Source organism: Leucoraja erinacea, chromosome 4 (assembly GCF_028641065.1).
Source record: "Leucoraja erinacea ecotype New England chromosome 4, Leri_hhj_1, whole genome shotgun sequence".
In the NCBI taxonomy this organism is placed as follows: domain Eukaryota; kingdom Metazoa; phylum Chordata; class Chondrichthyes; order Rajiformes; family Rajidae; genus Leucoraja; species Leucoraja erinaceus.
In genome coordinates this window covers 54,786,205-54,804,801 of record NC_073380.1, presented here as the reverse complement: position 1 = coordinate 54,804,801, position 18,597 = coordinate 54,786,205, and the positions used below count along the sequence as shown (strand labels likewise).

General features: G+C 43.8%; 1 protein-coding gene across 1 annotated transcript in view; it reads left to right on the top strand.

The window, feature by feature from the left end:
- b4galt6 (UDP-Gal:betaGlcNAc beta 1,4- galactosyltransferase, polypeptide 6) overlaps positions 1–18,597 on the top strand; it is a 79,128-nt gene that overhangs the window by 1,078 nt on the left and 59,453 nt on the right. The gene's annotated exons all lie outside the window — the stretch shown is intronic.

Here is an 18,597-nt window from a genome sequence, read left to right as displayed (position 1 = left end):
ATATAATTTGACAATGGGTGTCCCTGATAAGTCTAGCATTTATTCCAGCAAAGACTGTTTTCCTCTCCCCTGACTCATAGAAACATAGAAAATAGGTGCAGGAGTAGGCCATTCGGCCCTGCGAGCCTGCACCGCCATTCAAAATGATCATGGCTGATCATCAGTCTGATTATGGCTGAACTCTCAGTCTGAAGAAGGGTCTCGGCCCGAAACGTCACCTATTCCTTTTCTCCAGAGATACTGCCTGGCCCTCTGACTTATTCCAGCATTTTGTGTCTATCTTCCTCCAGCACTTTTTTTCACTCAAGATTCCAGCACCTGCAATCTCTTTTTCTGTTCCCCATTCCTACACAATACTAACCTCAAATATGAAGTATGGTCTGTCTTTGGTTGCATTAAGGAGGACTTTGGACTTTTATTGCACAGGTGTTATTAATCCAATAACTTTTTGTTTATTACATATAATCTATGTACCTGTATATTATGTTTTTGTTATGTTGCTGCAAGTAAGAATTTTATTGTTGGTACATATGGCAATTAAACACTTGACTTTAATTGCAGGCCATTTCAGAGGCCTTGTTTTTGAAAGGTTAGAGAAAAGAATTAGTTGCTGTGCCAATGAGTGATTTTGTTTTCTTTTCCTGACATTCTCGGGTCTACGGTTTGCTGTCTAACTGCAGGTTTTGTACTGCAGCTGAGTAGCATTCCCTTGACCCACCGCTTTACAGTGGCCACATTGCTTGCAGTTGGTAATGCAACTGGGCCTGATTCATTCCAAATGAACATTTTTGAAATGTGCCTAAATGCTGCAATATATAACCCTTTGTGTATCGAGCAGAGAACGGCGATCTTATTGCGGTGATAAGTAAAAACTTTTGAAGTTGGTGCATTGTGCAATTGCATTATAAAGTGTAAATCCTTTGTAGGAACAGCAACGTTAAATTGGCTACTCTGGAAAAATTGTATTATATTTAGATTTTAGCAGCTTGTTTATTCAAGCATACATTATGATGCCAAGGCGTGCTTTAAAGCAGATGCAAAATTTTAAGATGTGGAGTGGGTGAGAACAGTGGAGAAATTGAAGAGGTTGGAAATCGTGTTCAGAAGTGATAGGAGCAGAATTAGGCCTTTCGGCCCATCAAATCTCCTCCACCATTCATTCATGGCCAATCTATCGTTCCCTCTCAACCCCGTCCTGCCTTCTCCCCATTCAATTCAATTCAATTCAACTTTAATGTCATCGCACAGATACAAGTATGAGTACAACGAAATGCAGTTTTGCGTCAGTCCGTAGTAGTTGTGCACAAAGAAATAAAAAAACAGAAAGAGAGAAGATACAGAATAATCAAAAAATACAGAATAATTAAACAATGGGGACGGAGGGCCCATAACACCTGACACCTGTACTAATCAAGAATTTATCAATCTCTGCCTTAAAATACCAAATGACGGCCTCCATAGCATTCTGTTCCAATGAATTCCACAGATTCACCATCCTCTGAGTAAAGGAATTCCTCCTCATCTTCCTAAAGGTACCTCCTTTTATTTTAGGGCTATGGCCTCTAGTCCTGGACTCTTCCCCTATTAGAAACATCCTCTCAACGTCCCCTCTCAACGTCCACTCTATCGAGGCCTTTCACTATTCAGTAAGTTTCAATGAGGTCCCTCTCCCCTTATCTTTCTAAAACCCAGCGAGTAGAGAGGCCCAGAGTCATCATATGTTAACTCATCATATGCCTGTCTCTTTGCACGGTACATCGAACAATCCTTGTTTGAGGCGTACCTTGGCCCTATCCCCAAACTCTACCTCCGCTACATTGACGACTGCATTGGTGCCACCTTCTGCACCCATGCAGAACTCAATGACTTCATCCATTTCACCACTCTCATCTGGCACTCAAATTCACATGGACCATGTCCAACATCTCCCTTTCTAGACTTCACTATCTCCATCGCAGGTAACAGACTACTGACCAACATCTACTACTAACCCACTGACTCCCATGCTATCTGGACTACACATCTTTCCATCCTTCATCCTGTGAGGACTCTGTCCCCAACTCCCAATTCCTCCGTCTACGCCGCATCTGCATCCAGGATGAGGGGTTCCAAACCAGGGCATCGGAGATGTCCTCATTCTTTAGGGAATGGGGGTTCCCCTCTTTGACTATTGATGAGGCTCTCACCAGGGTCTCCTCTACATCCCATAGCTCTGCTCGCACTCCCCATCTCTCTCCCCCCCCCCCCCCCCCCCCCCCCCCTTGTCCTCGCCTTCCAACCTATCAGCCGTCACATACAACAGATAATCCTCCGACATTTTCGCCTCTTCCAATGGGATCCCACCACTGGCCACATCTTAACATCTCCTCCCCTTTTGGCTCTCCGCAGAGGCCACTCCCTCCGTAACTCCTTGGTCAATTCGTCCCTTCCCACCCAACCACCCCTCACCTGGTACTTTCCCTTGCAACCGCAGGAAATGCTACATTTGTCGCTTTATCGCCCTCCTTGACTCTGTCCAAGGACCAAAGCAGTCTTTCCAGGTGAGGCAGAGGTTCACCTGCACCTCCTCCAACCTCATCTATTGCAATTGCTGTTCTAGGTGTCAACTGCTCTACATCAATGAGACCTAGCACAGGCTTGGCGATTGTTTCGCCCAACAACTCCACTCAGTTTGCATTAACCAACCTGATCTCTCGGTGGTTCAGCAGTTCAACTCCCCCTTCCATTCTGAATCCGACCTTTCTGTCCTGGGCCTCCTCCATGGCCAGAATGTGTCCCACTGCAAATTGGAGGAGCAGCACCTCATATTTCGTTTGGGTACACCCCAGCGGTATGAACATTGACCTCCAATTTTAGGTAGTCCTTGCTTTCTCCCTCCTTCCACTCCCCTTCCCAGCTCTCCCTCAGCCTACTGTCTCTGCCACTTCCTTTATTCTTCGTGCCCCCTCTCTCCCCACCGCCAGATCAGTCTGAAGAATGGTCTCAACCTAAAACTTCACCTATTCTGGTATAGTAGTGGCCAGAGGATCTGGAGTGACGGACGAACTGAAGGAAAATCCACATTAGGCAGGACATGGTGTTGGATAGACTGATGGGACCAGGGGCAGAAAAAACCCGGGGGGGGGGGCAGAGGGGACACGTCCCCCCCCCCCCCTCCCCCCATGTTTTGAGAGGTGGGGGACATCCCCCCCCAAGTTTTTGTAATCCGGATTTTAAAATCTCTGCTTTCCGCTGGACAATGGTGGTGGGACTGATGATCGAGGGCGCCGATTGGACAAGAGAGATGTCGGTCAGCAGGCAATGGGGGCAGGACATGATGATTCAGTGCGATGATTGGAGGAATGGGGGTGGGTGGGACTGAGGATAGTGCACGGTGATTGGAGGAGGGAGACGTGGCACAGACCTGCGCCTCATCCGCAGCCAGGGTTGATCCCGGCCGGGTCTCCGCCGCTGTCCCGTCCTCACCCGAGTGCCCCCCCTCCACGGGTGGCCAGAGAGGCCAGGAGTCAGACAGGCGCGGTGCCCCCAGGCCCACAGCCAGCGCAAAGAAGCAGCGCTCAACTCAACTCAACTCTGCCTGAACCCGCCTGGTGAACCTGCCTGGGCCTGCAGGAAATATGGTCAGTGCAGAGAAGCAGCGCTGGTGGTCCGTCAGTCCAGTCAGGGCTTGTAGGTTAACCTGATGAGACAGGCAGAGTTGAGCTGCATTTAGCGCTGGATTGAGCATGCGCGCGCTGCTGCCAAAAATTGTGTCCCCCCTGTCCCCTCCATATTTTGATAGCGAGTTCTGTGCCTGGATGGGACTGAAGGCTGATAAATCCCCAGGGCCTATTGGTCTGCATTCCAGGGTACTTAAGGAAGTAGCTCTAGAAATTGTGGATGCATTGGTGATAATTTTCCAATGTTCTATAGACTCAGGATCAGTTCCTGTGGATTGGAGGGTAGCTAATGTTATCTCACTTTTTAAGAAAGGTGGGAGAGAGAAAACCGGGAATTATAGACCAGTTAGCCTGGCATCGATAGTGGGGAAGATGCTGGAGTCAATTATCAAAGATGCAATAGCCGCATATTTCGATAGCAGTAACAGGATCGGTCCGAGTCAGCATGGATTTACGAAGGGGAAATCATGCTTGACTAATCTTCCAGAATTTTTTGAGGATGTAACTAGGAAAATGGATAAGGGAGAGTCAGTGGATGTAGTGTACCTGGACTTTCAGAAAGCATTTGATAAGGTCCCACATATGAGATTAGTGAGCAAAATTAGGGCACATGGTATTGGGGGTAGAGTGCTGACATGGAGAGAAAATTGGTTGGCAGACAGGAAACAAAGAGTAGGGATTAACGGGTCCCTTTCAGAATGGCAGGCAGTGACTTGTGGGGTACCGCAAGGCTCGGTGCCGGGACCGCAGCTATTTACAATATTTATCAATGATTTGGATGAAGGGATTCAAAGTAACATTACCAAATTTGCAGATGACACAAAACTTGGTTGCAGTGTGAACTGTGAGGGGGATGTTATGAGAATGCAGGGTGACTTGGACAGGTTGAGGCAGTGGGCAGATGCATGGCAGATGAAGTTTAATGTGGACAAATGTGAGGTTATCCACTTTGGTATCAAAAACATGAAGGCAGATTACTATCTAAATGGCATCAAGTTGGGAAAATGGGAAGTCCAACGGGATCTGGGGGTCCTTGTTCATCAGTCTATGAAAGTCAGCATGCAGGTACAGCAGTCATTGAAGAAAGCGAATGGCATGTTGGCCTTTATAACAAGAGGATTCGAGTATAGGAGCAAAGAGGTCCTTCTGAAGTTGTACAGAGCCCTAGTGAGACCACACCTGGAGTATTATGTGCAGTTTTGGTCCCCTAATTTGAGGAAGGACATTCTAGCTATTGAGGGAGTGCAGCATAGGTTTACAAGGTTAATTCCCGGGCTGGCGGGACTATCATATGCTGAGAGAATGGAGCGGCTGGGCTTGTACACTATGGAATTTAGAAGGATGAGAGGGATTCTTATTGAAACATATAAGATTGTTATGGGTTTGGACACGCTAGAGGCAGGAAACATGTTCCTGATGTTGGGGAAGTCCAGAACCAGGGGCCACAGTTTAAGAATAAGGGGTAAGCCATTTAGAACGGAGACGAGGAAACACTTTTTCTCACAGAGAGTTGTGAGTCTGTGGAATTCTCTGCCACAGAGGGCGGTGGAGGCAGGTTCTCTGGATACTTTCAAGAGAGATCTAGATAGGGCTCTTGAAGATAGCGGAGTCAGGGGATATGGGGAGAAGGCATGAACAGGGTACTGATTGGGGATGATCAGCCATAATCACATTGAATGGCGATGCTGGCTCGAAGAGCCGAATGGCCGACTCCTGCACCTATTGTCTATTACTTTGCTCCATAGATGCTGCCTCACTCGCTGAGTTTCTCCAGCATTTTTGTCTACCTTCGATTTTTCCAGCATCTGCAGTTCTTTCATAAACATATGTTAACCCATTTATTCCTGGAATAATTCTCATAAATCTCTGGACCCTCTCTGACACCAGCATATCCTTACACTGATATGGGGCCTAAATTGCTCACAATACTCCAAATGTGGTCTGACCAGCACCTTATAAAGCCTCGACAATACATCCCTGTTTTTGTTTGACTCAGAGGGCCGCCGAACCTGTTTCCATGTATCTTTAAAACTAAAGTAAACAGGCCTTCTCAAAATAAGAAAATAAAAACTTTCATTTGCAAATGTTCTTTTTGGATATCCCAAAGCACTTTACAGCCAGCTGTATGTTACTTATGAAGCATAACCTTATTTTATCGCTGAAAAATTGTCCATTGCATTCGTTCAAAATTGCCACTTGGGGAAACTTGCTACATGATTTAAACCTTATTGTATATGAATCTATTAATGTAAATTAATGGTTATTTCACATAGCACAGCACGGGAATAGGCCCTTTGGCCCACAACGTCTGTGCCGAACACGAAGGCAGGATAATCTTGCTTCCTCTGCCTGCACATGGTCCGAAATCCTCTGTAAAGCCAAATTAAGCATGTTTTAAAAGTTGCATTGAGGGCAAAAAAAAACTAAAGAAAATGCTCTGGGATGTTTATGATTCTGGTGTGATAACTGGAGATTGAAAATACTTATTTGAGATGCATTTGTGTTCAAAGCTTAGTCTTGTCTGGAATTTAAAATCCAAAATGGATAAGTAAAACAAATTAACCCGCATCAGTGTTTGCTTTGGCTCGGTCTCGATACTCTTCCCTCTGATTCAATAGGTAGTAATTGAGTTTTTCAAACACTTGAGACCATAATCCATGGTGATGCATGAGAGCATTACTGCTTTACTAAACCTTCAATGTTTCACTGGCAAGAAACATTAAACTGAAGATTTATGTCATCTTAGATTTATGTGAAAGATCCCACAACATGGTAGAGTACTGTAGTGTAGTGGTTAAGTTACTGGACTAGTAGCCAGAGTTTCAAACCATGGATACGGTTTCAATGCCTTGGTAAACTAGGTAATGATAAATATGTCTGTTGGATTATTGTAAATGCCTCAATACTTCACCACTGTTCTTCAGGGAATGAAATCTGCTAAACATATTTGACCTAAACTCCTTAGTTCAGGTGGAATAAAGGATTGGCAGTAGATGTTTCTACTGTCAGACATCCCATGAACAAACAGGACAAAAGGTTTTTAAACAACATATACTGGTCGATATTTATCCTTCACCAGACTGGTTAATTTGTACCGTATTGGAAGGAACTACAAATGCTGGTTTACACAGGAGATAGATACTATCAGTGGGCCAGGTAACATCTCTGAAAAAAAGGAATAGGTGATGTTTCAGGTTGAGACCCTTCAGTCTAAAGAAGGGTCTTGACCCAAAACATCACGTATTCCTTTTCTCCAGAGATGCTGCCTGATCTGCTGAGTTACTCCAGCTTTTAGTGTCTATCTTTGGTTAATTTGTCGTCCTACCTTTCATCGGTGTCCGCTATGTTACCACATCCATTAATATTATCCATGTGTCTGTTTCAGATTCAGATTCAAACTTTATTGTCATTGTGCAGTGTACAGTACAGAGACAACAAAATGCAGTGTAATTCTGCCATGCTTATTTAGTCAAGTGTTTTATTGTCATATGTCCCAGATAGAACAATTGCATTCATACTTGTAGCAGCACAGCAGAATATGTAAACATAGTACACTGTAAACAATATAATAAATGGGAGAGAAAAAAAAGTTCAGTGTGTGTACAAAGGCCAAACCTCCAGAGGAAGTCAGAGAGAATCCATGGATGTAAATGGACAGACATCGTTTAGGGTTGGCACAATTCTTCATTCTGATTCTGTCTGAAGAAGAGTTCCAACCCAAAAGGTCATCTGTCCATTTCTCTCTGCAGATGTTGCCTGACATGCTGAGTTCCTCTAGCAGCCCCTTTTCAGCATCTGTAGTCTCTCATCTCTGTACTCAAGATTTCCAAAATATTCTTCCTCCCATTGAAATAATTGCAGAAGCAAAATTCAAATATTTTGGAAATCTTGATTGTGTTAGCCCAGCAATTTATTTTTAATCATTTTCTTTGTTTTTTATTTTATTTGTTTTACGGCTTTGATTCAAGTTCCCAAGCTTTACTTGTTGTTCCCAAATTGCAACTTTATGTATGAATGTTCTTCCAGGAGAAACTGTCCAAGATTTTACATTGATTATCAGAGAGGTGATGGTTGTAAATTGTTTCAGTTTATAATTGGATACCTTTGAGGTACATCTCGTACTTAATTCCTCCTTCTGTTGATTCCTCGTGAACTGGAAACATTTGTTGCCAGCAGTTGCACTGCCGTTTCCTTCTCACATTTCCCAGTGGAGGCTGTGATTCACTGCTTTTCTTCATTTGAGTACCTTATTAATTTGCATTGCGCCGGATAGAATTGTATCTAAAGAATGAGCTTCTAAAATCCTATATAATCCTCAGTCTGGTGCTCTCTTGGAAACCCAGTTATCCGCTCTATTTACTTACTAATTACAACATAGGAGGCAATTAAGCCCATTGGGATCCATGCCTGCTTTCAACTGAACAATTACATTTGCTCCATTTCCCCTCTTTTTATTCCTGTCGCCCAACAACCTGTTCTCTCATTCCCATCAGTTCCTTTGCCACTTACCTGTAGTAGGTAGCCAACAAAACTAAAGTGTAAATAGATACAAAATGTTGGAGTAACTCAAACGGGACAGGCAAAATCTTTGGAAAAATTGATTAGGTGACATTTCAGGTCAGGATCCTTCTTCAGATCCTTCTTTTTCCCAACCCAAATTGCCACCCATCCCTTTTTCTCCAGAGATGCTTCCTGTGTCTATCTTTGGTATAAACCAGCATCTGCAGTTCAGTCCTAAACTAAAGTGTATCTTTAGAATTAAGTGGAAAATGATGTAGAGCTGCAAAACTCGCACAGTTGCTGGGAGAACCTGCAGACTCCACACAGACAGCAAACAGGATTAGGATTGAATGAGGCGAGGGGGTGGGGGGAATCCCTGGAGCCGTGAGCCAGTAGCACGACCGGTGGTGCTACTCAGCCACTGCTCTTTTATGAGTAAACGTCATTGGTACAGAACATTTGCATTTTTCAGCTTGAAATTGTGCAATATGGTGCATACTGTAGCGAGTCTTTTAGCTTGCGCTGGAATGCAATATATATGCTTTAAATTGGATTGGAGCGTTTTTGAAAGTGGGGAGGCTGTGCGATCACTGATCACTGGCCTTGGGGGTACCCGGTGAGGGACTGGAGCAACCCCCACCTCTCTTTCCCCCCCCCCCCTCTCTTTCCCACCCCTCTCCCTCCCCCCCCCCCCTCTCCCCCCCTCTCTCCCCCCCCCCCCCCTCTTCCCCCCCCCCTCTCTTCTTCCCCCCCCCAGGCACCGCTCATCACCTGGCCAATACAATAACTACGGTGAAGCATGGTGGTGGCAGCATCATGCTGTGGGGATGTTTTTCAGTGGCAGGAATTGGGAGACTAGTCCGGATCGAGGGAGAGATGAATGGAGCAAAGTACAGAGAGGTCCTTGATGAAAACCTGCTCCAGAGTGTTCTGGACCTCAGACTGGGGCAGAGGTTCATCTTCCAATAGGACAACGACCCTAAGCATGCAGCCAAGACAATGCAGGAGTGGCTTTGTGACAAGTCTGTGAATGTCCTTGAGTGGCCCAGCCAGAGCCCGGACTTGAACCCTATCGAACATCTCTGGAGGGTCCTGAAAATAGCTGTGCATCGTCGCTCCCTATCCAACCTGCAGAGCTTGAGAGGATCTGCAGAGAAGAATGGGAGAAATTACCCAAATACAGGTGTGCCAAGCTTGTAGCGTCAAACCCAAGAAGACTTGAAGCTGTAATCGCTGCCAAAGGTGCCTCAACAAAATACTGAGTAAAGGGTCTGAATACTTATGTAAATGTGATATTTCAATTATTTCTTTTTAATTATTTTGCAAACATTTCTAAACACCTGTTTTGTTTTTTTTATTATGGGGTATTATGTGTAGATTGATGATAAAAAAAATTGTTTTTAATCCATTTTAGAATAAGGCTGTAACATAACAAACTGTGGAAAACGTGAAGGGGTCTGAATACTTTCTGAATGCACTGTATAAGCCTAGTCAATCCATTCTTTCATCATATGTCAGTCCTGCCATTCTGAATTAACCTGGTGAACCTGTGACGCTGTACTACCCAAATATCCTATGATTCATCTCCACATGAATAAATATACATTTTCCAAAAACTATAAAAAACACTTGTGCTGTTTAGTAAAGCTATGATTCATCCTATTTGTTAATTTGCAAACCAGAGGTCTTTTTTTTTGAATAAATTATTTGATTTTAAACGACAGCACAGATTATTCACGACGTGTATGTGAGAATGCTGATTGAGGAGTGAGCATCAGAAGCTGACTAATTGCTTAAAAAGATTTCACATACTCAGCCTAGCAAAAACAAAATGAACAATTCAAGAACGGCCCCTGATGTTATAGTGATTAATAATGAAAAGAAACGGGGAACAGGCTTTCAAACTTAAACCAAATGTATGTTGAGGGCCTGGAAGGAAAGATTACCTCATTCAAGCAGGATTTGAGGGGCCTTGATAGGATAGATGGTTGTGAAGTTTTTTGTAGCAAGTGTGTCACAGAGGGATGTAGTTCTAAGATAAGAGGCCGATTAATTAAAACTGGTGTGCATAAATCCCTTCTCAGAGGATGTCAAACCTTTGGAGTTTTCTTCCTGAGAGGGATGTCAGATCATTAAAAATATTTAACGTGGAAATTGCTGAATACTGTATTAGAAAGATCCAAGGGCTATAAGAAATGTGTGGACCAGCGTAGATTAGCCATGATATTAAAGGCAATTGGGCTTGAGGGGGCTAGTGGTCTACTCATATTTACCAGGAACTGCAGATGTTGGAATCTTGAGCAAAACAGTGTTGGAAGAATTCAGCAAGTCAGGCAGCATCCGTGGAGGGAATGGATATTTTGGGTTGGGCAGTCTGAGGAAAATGTTATCTATCCATTTCCTCCAAAGATCCTCCAGCAGTTTCCTCCTATTTACTTTTATTTCTTAAATGATTTGAGTATGTATTTAATCCAGATACAAAAGAGGTTTGTAGTTGGTGTGTGGGGATAAAGTAGATTTCACAAGTGAGATGCATCAAGAATATTGAATATTAAATGGTAGTCAAGAGCAGGAAATTGTGTTTTTCTCCATTGGTGCTGCCTGACCTGCTGAGAATTGCCAGCATTTTCTGTTTTAATCCCAAACCTTTAATGTTACTTTGTTTGGAGTCGGCTTGTTCTAAAAGGGATTCCAAATTAATGAGCTTCCATCAATGGTTGGCTAGGCAACCATTGCAGCTGTTTTATCAATGGGAGCTGTTTTGTTCCTGCATAGTTGCTGCCTGACCTACCAAGCAGTGTTTTCTGGTTTTACTCAAGCAACCACACTTTTATTAAAAGGCAGTTCCCTGGAAGCACATCTCAGCACTGATTCAATAGTTACCTTTGGGAATAATAGATGGAACATAATCAGAGGTGTTTGTTTGATCAACACCAGATTGATGTCATACTATTTAATTCAAATCTGCTGTGTTTTGTGGCAGACAGTGGAGCATTTTTTTTAGAGATATGAAATTACAGATGCTAGAATCCTGAACAAAAAAAACAAAGTGCAGGAGCAACTCACTGGGTCATGAATGTTCTGATATTCCAGATCTCGACATTGATAAATGGAAATAGACTTTGTATTTCTCGTGACATAGGCTATTTGGCCCTTGGGTTCTCTGCAATGTCTCAACCCAAAGTGTCATCCAGCTCTTTACCTCCACGATTGCTGCTTGACGCAGAGTTCTTCTAGCAGTTTGACTTCCTCTGCATTCTAATATCCGCAGTCACTCTCTCTCTGGACATTCGAACATATTTAAGAAAGTTTAGCTTAGAGATGCAGCACGGAAACGGGCTTTTCTGCCCACTGAGTTCGCGCCAACCAGCAATCCCCGCACAATACTATCCTACACACTCTAGGCACAATTTACAATTATACCAAACCAACTAGCCTACAAACCTGCACGTCTTTGGAGTGTGGGAGGAAAATGGAGATCACGGAGAAAACTCACGGGGAGAACGTAAAAACTCCGTACAGACAAGCACCCATAGTCATGTTCGAACCAGGGTCTCTGGTGCTGTAAGGCAGCAACTCTGCCACTGCGGCACCGTCCTTCAATGTTCTCAAAATCTTTAAAGTGTTTTGCCCTGACAAAGTCATACAAATTCCTTAGCTTATTTCTACTAAAAATGGAGGAGTATTTGGAATGGCTTTGAGAACCTCAAGTTCATTTGTCAGGCCGGTAAGTGTAAACACTACAAAATTCTATACTCTCCACAGACCCACCCCATTAAATATGTGTTTTAGTTTAGGCGTTACTAAATGGAACTATCCTTCGGGCCACCAGGCCTACATTGACCATCGATCACCTTTTCACACTAGTTCTATGTTATCCCACTTTCTTATTCACTCCCTACAGACTTGGAGCAAATTTACTGAGGCCAATTAACCTGCAAACCTGCATGGTTTTTGGGATGTCATAAAGATGAAAGAGTGCAGAGAAGATTTATGAGGATGTTGACAGGACTTAAGGGACTGAGCTACATGGGGAGATTGTGCAGTTTAGGACTATTCTTTGGAGCACAAGAAGCTGAGGGGTGATCTTATAGAGATGTGCAAAGTCAAGAGGGGAATATATAGGGTGAAAGCACAGTCTTTTACCCAGGGTAGGGAAATCAAGAACCAGATGGATGGTTAAGATGAGAGGGAAAGACTTAATAAGACTTTGAGGGGCAATTTCTTCACAGGGTGGTGGGTACATGGGATGAGCTGCTCGAGGAGGTAGTTGAGGTACTCTTGACTCGTCTTGAGTGAACAATACCCACATTTGAAAGTACACAAAGATGCTGGAGAAACTCAGCGGGTGCAGCAGCATCTATGGAGTGAAGGAGATAGGCAACGTTTCGGCCCAAAATGTTGCCTATCTCCTTCGCTCCATAGATGCTGCTGCACCCACTGAGTTTCTCCAGCATTTTTGTGTACCTTCGATTTTCTAGCATCTGCAGTTCCTTCTTAAACTTCTTAACCACATTTGAAAGACACTTGGACAGGTACATACATTAGAAAGGTTTGGAGGTCAGCATGGATGGGTTGGGCTGAAGAGCCTCTTTCCACGCTATATTACTATGTAGTAGGAAACCAGAGCACCTGGAGGAAAGCAAATGGTCACAGGGAGAAAGTGCAAAACTCACACAGATAGCACCCAATGTCTGGATCGAACCCGGGTCTCTGACACTGTGGGGCAATAGCTCTACCAGCTGCACCACTGTGACACTGTTCCATTGTGGCAGAGTTTGTGGGTCCCAGTTTAGCCTCGGTAATGAAACTGGAGTAGGAGCAAGTCATTCTCATTCCCGAAGTGGAAGGTATTTTACAGTATGAAATCTATCTGAAACAAATGTTACAGATTGCATACAGTTAAGGATCTACCTAAATCCATTTAAGGAGTAATTAATGTGAGAGAATTTGGTTTGGAAGAGGATAATATGTGGTGCCGATAGTATCTGGAAATTGAGCTTGTTGGAAGCATTTAAGTTCGCTAATTGCATCATGAATGATAAATGAATGTAAGGCTTGGCATGTTAAACATTGACCCAAGCCTTTTACTAAAAGTACTTGCAAAGTCCTTTGCTGCAGTGGCGTTTAAGCTTTGTTAAACTTGAAGTTGATGTGACAAGATTAGCTATGAATTTGTGACCTTCCACTGAATCTGTGAATGAAGCTGCTGTGAAGTTCATTTAATAATGAGGGTCAATAATGATATTGGGTCTGGCAAGTTTTGTGGTGGTCAGCTCTTTGTGGATTCTGTAGCCAGTATAGTTGGATCCAGATGTTTCATTAAACATTAATAATGTGCATAGCATCTAAAAATCTGGCATTCAACAAAACCTCTGTGATAATATTATTCTGTTGCCAAATTATTTTCGATTTTAGACAGGATCTACATGCATTTGGAAATGCTAAGACTGATTGGGGATAGTTGCACAGCTCAGTGCATGGGAAGTTATCTCAAATTTAATTGCATAATTTGAAGAGGTGACAAATATTAATGATGAGGGGGAACAGTGTGGTAGACATTGTCTATGCGGCGTTTAGCAAGGCATTTGAAAGGGACCGCATAGCAGGCCAGTCTCGAAGTTTTCAGGTTGAACTAACCTGGGATTCAGGTTGAAGTAACCAATGGAATACAAAATTAGCTTGAAGGTAGGAGGGTGGTGGTGCAGTAGAGGGTTGTTTTTTTAGCTTGCAATGAGTGGTGTGCCAATAGATTTGTGCTGGGTCCACTGTTGTTCGTTATGTATATTAATGATTAGATGTGAATGTAGGTGGCATAGTTAGTATTTTTGATCACAATAAATTTGGTGGTATAGTGGACAGTGAAGAAAGTTATCCAAGATTAAAATGGGAACTTGATCAGCTGTGCATTTTGGTAAGACAAACCAGGGCAGGACTTGCACAGTAAATTGTACGGCCTTGGAGACTCTTGTAGGATAGAGACCTAGAGGTACAGTATATATAGTTACCTGAAGATTATCTGAATAGGGTGATGAAACAGACCTGTGGCATGCTTGCCTTCTGAAGAAGGTTCCCCAACACTAAATGTCACTCATAGTTTTTCCAGAGATGCTGCCTGACCTGCTGAGTTACTCCAACACCTTGTGTTTATCTTTGGTACAAACCAGTATCTGCAGTTCTTAGTTTCTGCATTCTTGTTTCATCAATTAAGTACAGAAGTTGGGTTGCTGTGTTACAGCTGTACAACGCATTGGTAAAGCCACATTTGGAGTACTGTGTACAGTTCTAACTGCTCAGCTATAGAAAACTGGAAAGGGTGGGAACAAGAGTTTTCAGGTTGTTACCAGTTCTGGAGGGCTTGAGAGGCTGGATAAACAGGGACTTTGTTCCCTGGAGTGCAGAAAGATGGGGAATAATCTTACATAGTTTGAAAAATCATGAGTGGAGATGTATGGTGAAGTATATTCCTCAAGGTATGCGTGTCTCAAACTCAAAATAGTTTTGAGGCGAGGAGCAAAATATTTAAAAGGGACCAAAGGGGAAACATTTTCACACTGAACAATATATATAGAACAAACTGCCAGAGGAAGTGACTGAGGTGAGTACAATAACAACATTTAAAAGACATTTGGACAAGTGCATGAAAAGAGTGAAGGAATTGATGTCTCGGGTGGATGGGGGAGGAAGAGAACAAGACCCCTATTTCCCCATCCCCTCCACCACCCTAGTCGTATTACCAGTTCCACTGTTCACATCCTTGTATCCGTGTTATTAGCACATCTTCCCAAGCCAACAATGGACCATTATGGGCTCCAACCTTCCTGAGGTCATCTGTTGTTGGCTCTGTTTTGTTCTGGTCTTCTGAAGAAGGTTTCCAACCTCAAACTTCACCTATTTTTCTCCAAAGATGCTGCCTGACCCGCTGAGTTACTCCAGCATTTTGTGCCTATCTTCAGTTCAGTAACGTGGATTGGTGGTTCCCCATTTTACAGACTGTTTTACATGTGCATTGATAAATTTGTTCTGTTTAAATACATGGAGATGAATTTTGCATAAAAGCACCCTCTGTTGATCGTAGGTGAGTGGGAAAAAAACCCCTCCCTACTTGATTACACTTGGATATTTAACAAGGTCATAATTACTAACACCAGGTACCTGTCTCTGCATCAAGTTGCTTGAGAAATTCTCGTCCTTTATTTCTGTTGCAAAAAGTAACAGACATTTTTCACTTTACCTCGGTACACGTGACAATAAAGTAACAAAATAATTGGGCTCATTAGACTTCCTTTCTATGTAGTAGATTGATTGTGTGCAGATTTGTACTCTTGAGTTAATGGAAACTAGGAACTGCAGATATTGGTTAATACACAGAAGGACACAAGGTCTGGAGTAACTTGGCAGGACAGGCAAAGTCTCTGGAAAATATTGATAGGTGATGTTTTGAGTCATGACCCTTCCTCGTGGGGGGGAAGGGGGGGGGGGGGGGGGTAAAAGAAAGCTAGAAGCGGGTGAGAAGAAATTAAAATGGGTTAGTGAACCAGATCAAAGACCGAGTGATACATCCAGATGATACTTTTTGGAAGAGTTAGGATACATCTGCTGCCCTTGATAAATATTCTTATCAACCTAATTAGATCTCAATGTTCTTATTTTTGGAGCACATGACAAGCATTTCAAGACTTTGATTTTGGGGAAAGCTTTAACTTTTTCAAGATTGATTTGCTTTAGTTCTCAATCAGTTACATTTGGTAAACCATACTTCGTGCTGTATGACTCTAAATGAATAAAGTGAACTCAGGAATCATGGACTGGCTTGCGATGCGAATAGGGCTGTTAAGCCAAAACCAAAAAGCCTAAGGCAGGCAAGGCCATTATAGTGGGAGACTCCATTGTGAGAGGTACGGACAGGGGTTTCTGCGGCAACAGACGGGATGCGAGGATGGTGTGCTGCCGTCCTGGTGCCAGGATCCAGGATTCAGATTCAGATTCAATTTTAATTGTCATTGTCAGTGTACAGTACAGAGACAACGAAATGCATTTAGCATCTCCCTTGAAGAGCGACATAGCAAACGATTTGAATAAAAAAATAATAAGTGTCCGGGGGGGGGGTGATTGGCAGTCACCGAGGTACGCTGTTGAGTAGAGTGACAGCCGCCAGAAAGAAGCTGTTCCTCGACCTGCTGGTTCGGCAACGGAGAGACCTGTAGCGCCTCCCGGATGGTAGGAGGGTAAACAGTCCATGGTTGGGGTGAGAGCAGTCCTTGGCGATGCTGAGCGCCCTCCGCAGACAGCGCTTGCTTTGGACAGACTCAATGGAGGGGAGCGTGGAACCGGTGATGCGTTGGGCAATTTTCACCACCCTCTGCAATGCCTTCCGGTCGGAGACAGAGCAGTTGCCATACCATACTGTGATGCAGTTGGTAAGGATGCTCTCGATGGTGCAGCGGTAGAAGTTCACCAGGATCTGAGGAGACAGATGGACCTTCTTCAGTCTCCTCAGGAAGAAGAAACGCTGATGAGCCTTCTTGATCAGAGTAGAGGTATTGTGGGTCCAAGAGAGGTCATCGGAGATGTTGACTCCCTGGAACCTAAAGCTAGAAACACGTTCCACCTCCGTCCCGTTAATGTGGATGGGGGTGTGCGTGCCGCCTCTGGACTTCCTGAAGTCTACAATGGGCTCCTTGGTCTTCTTGGAGTTAAGGGCCAGGTTGTTGTCAGCGCACCATGCTGCTAAGTGCTGGACCTCCTCCCTGTCACACGTCCTCCTCCCTGTCACAGGATGTCACGGATAGAGTGCAGAAAATCCTCAAGGGCGAAGGTAAACATCCGGAAGTGGTAGTGCATGTCAGCACAAACGATGTCGGAAAGAAGGGGATGAATATTCTGCAGCGTGACTTTAGAGAGCTCGGAAAAATGCTGAAAAGCAGGACCTCCAGGGTTGTTATCTCCGGTTTGCTTCCAGTTCCTCGTGCTGGCGAGAGCAGGAACAGGGAGATACGGGACCTGAACGTGTGGCTGAGGAACTGGTGCACGGGGCAGGGACTTAGATTCTTAGATCACTGGGATCTGTTTTGGGGTAAGGGGGAACTGTACAAAAGGGACGGATTGCATCTTAACAGGTGTGGGACCAGCATTCTGGCAGGCTGGTTTGCCACTGCTACACGGGTGGTTTTAAACTGAATAAGGGGGGTGGGGTATCGAATGGGATAGTGGAGGATGGAGTTAAAGGGAAAGGGTTTCTTAAATGTGTGAGCGTAGAGACAGAGGGGTGTAAAATGAGGGTAGAAGCAATAGGTAGCAAGGTGAAAAGTAAAAGTGGCAGGCAGACAAAACCAGGGCAAAAATCAAAAAGGGCCACTTTTCAACATAATTGTATAAGGGGTAAGAGTGTTGTAAAAACAAGCCTGAAGGCTTTGTGTCTCAATGCAAGGAGCATTCGTAATAAGGTGGATGAGTTGAATGTGCAGATAGCTATTAATGACTATGATATAGTTGGGATCACGGAGACATGGCTCCAGGGTGACCAAGGCTGGGAGCTGAACATCCAGGGATATTCAATATTCAGGAGGGATAGAGAGAAAGGAAAAGGAGGTGGGGTAGCGTTGCTGATTAGAGAGGAGATTAATGCAATGGAAAGGAAGGACATTAGTTTGGAGGATGTGGAATAGGTATGGGTAGAGCTGCGAAACACTAAGGGGCAGAAAACGCTGGTGGGTGTTGTGTACAGGCCACCTAACAGTGGTAGTGAAGTTGGAGATGGTATCAAACAGGAAATTAGAAATGCGTGCGACAAAGGCAAAACAGTTATAATGGGTGACTTCAATCTACATATAGATTGGGTGAATCAAATTGGCAGGGGTGCTGAGGAAGAGGATTGCTTGGAATATATGCGGGATAGTTATCTAAATCAACATGTAGAGGAACCAACGAGAGAGCAGGCTATGTTAGACTGGGTATTGAGTAATGAGGAAAGGTTAGTTAGCAATCTTGTTGTACGTGCCCCCTTGGGCAAGAGTGACCATAATATGGTTGAGTTCTTCATTAGGATGGAGAGTGACATTGTTAATTCAGAAACAATGGTTCTGAACTTAAAGAAAGGTAACTTTGAGGGTATGAGACATGAATTGGCCAAGATTGACTGGCAATTAATTCTAAAAGGGTTGACGGTGGATATGCAATGGAAGACATTTAAAGACTGCATGGATGAACTACAAAAATTGTTCATCCCAGTTTGGCAAAAGAATAAATCAGGGAAGGTAGTGCATCCGTGGATAACAAGGGAAATCAGGGATAGTATCAAAGTGAAGGATGATGCGTACAAATTAGCCAGAAAAAGCAGCATACCGGAGGACTGGGAGAAATTCAGAGACCAGCAGAGGAGAACAAAGGGCTTAATTAGGAAAGGAAAAATAGATTATGAAAGAAAACTGGCAGGGAA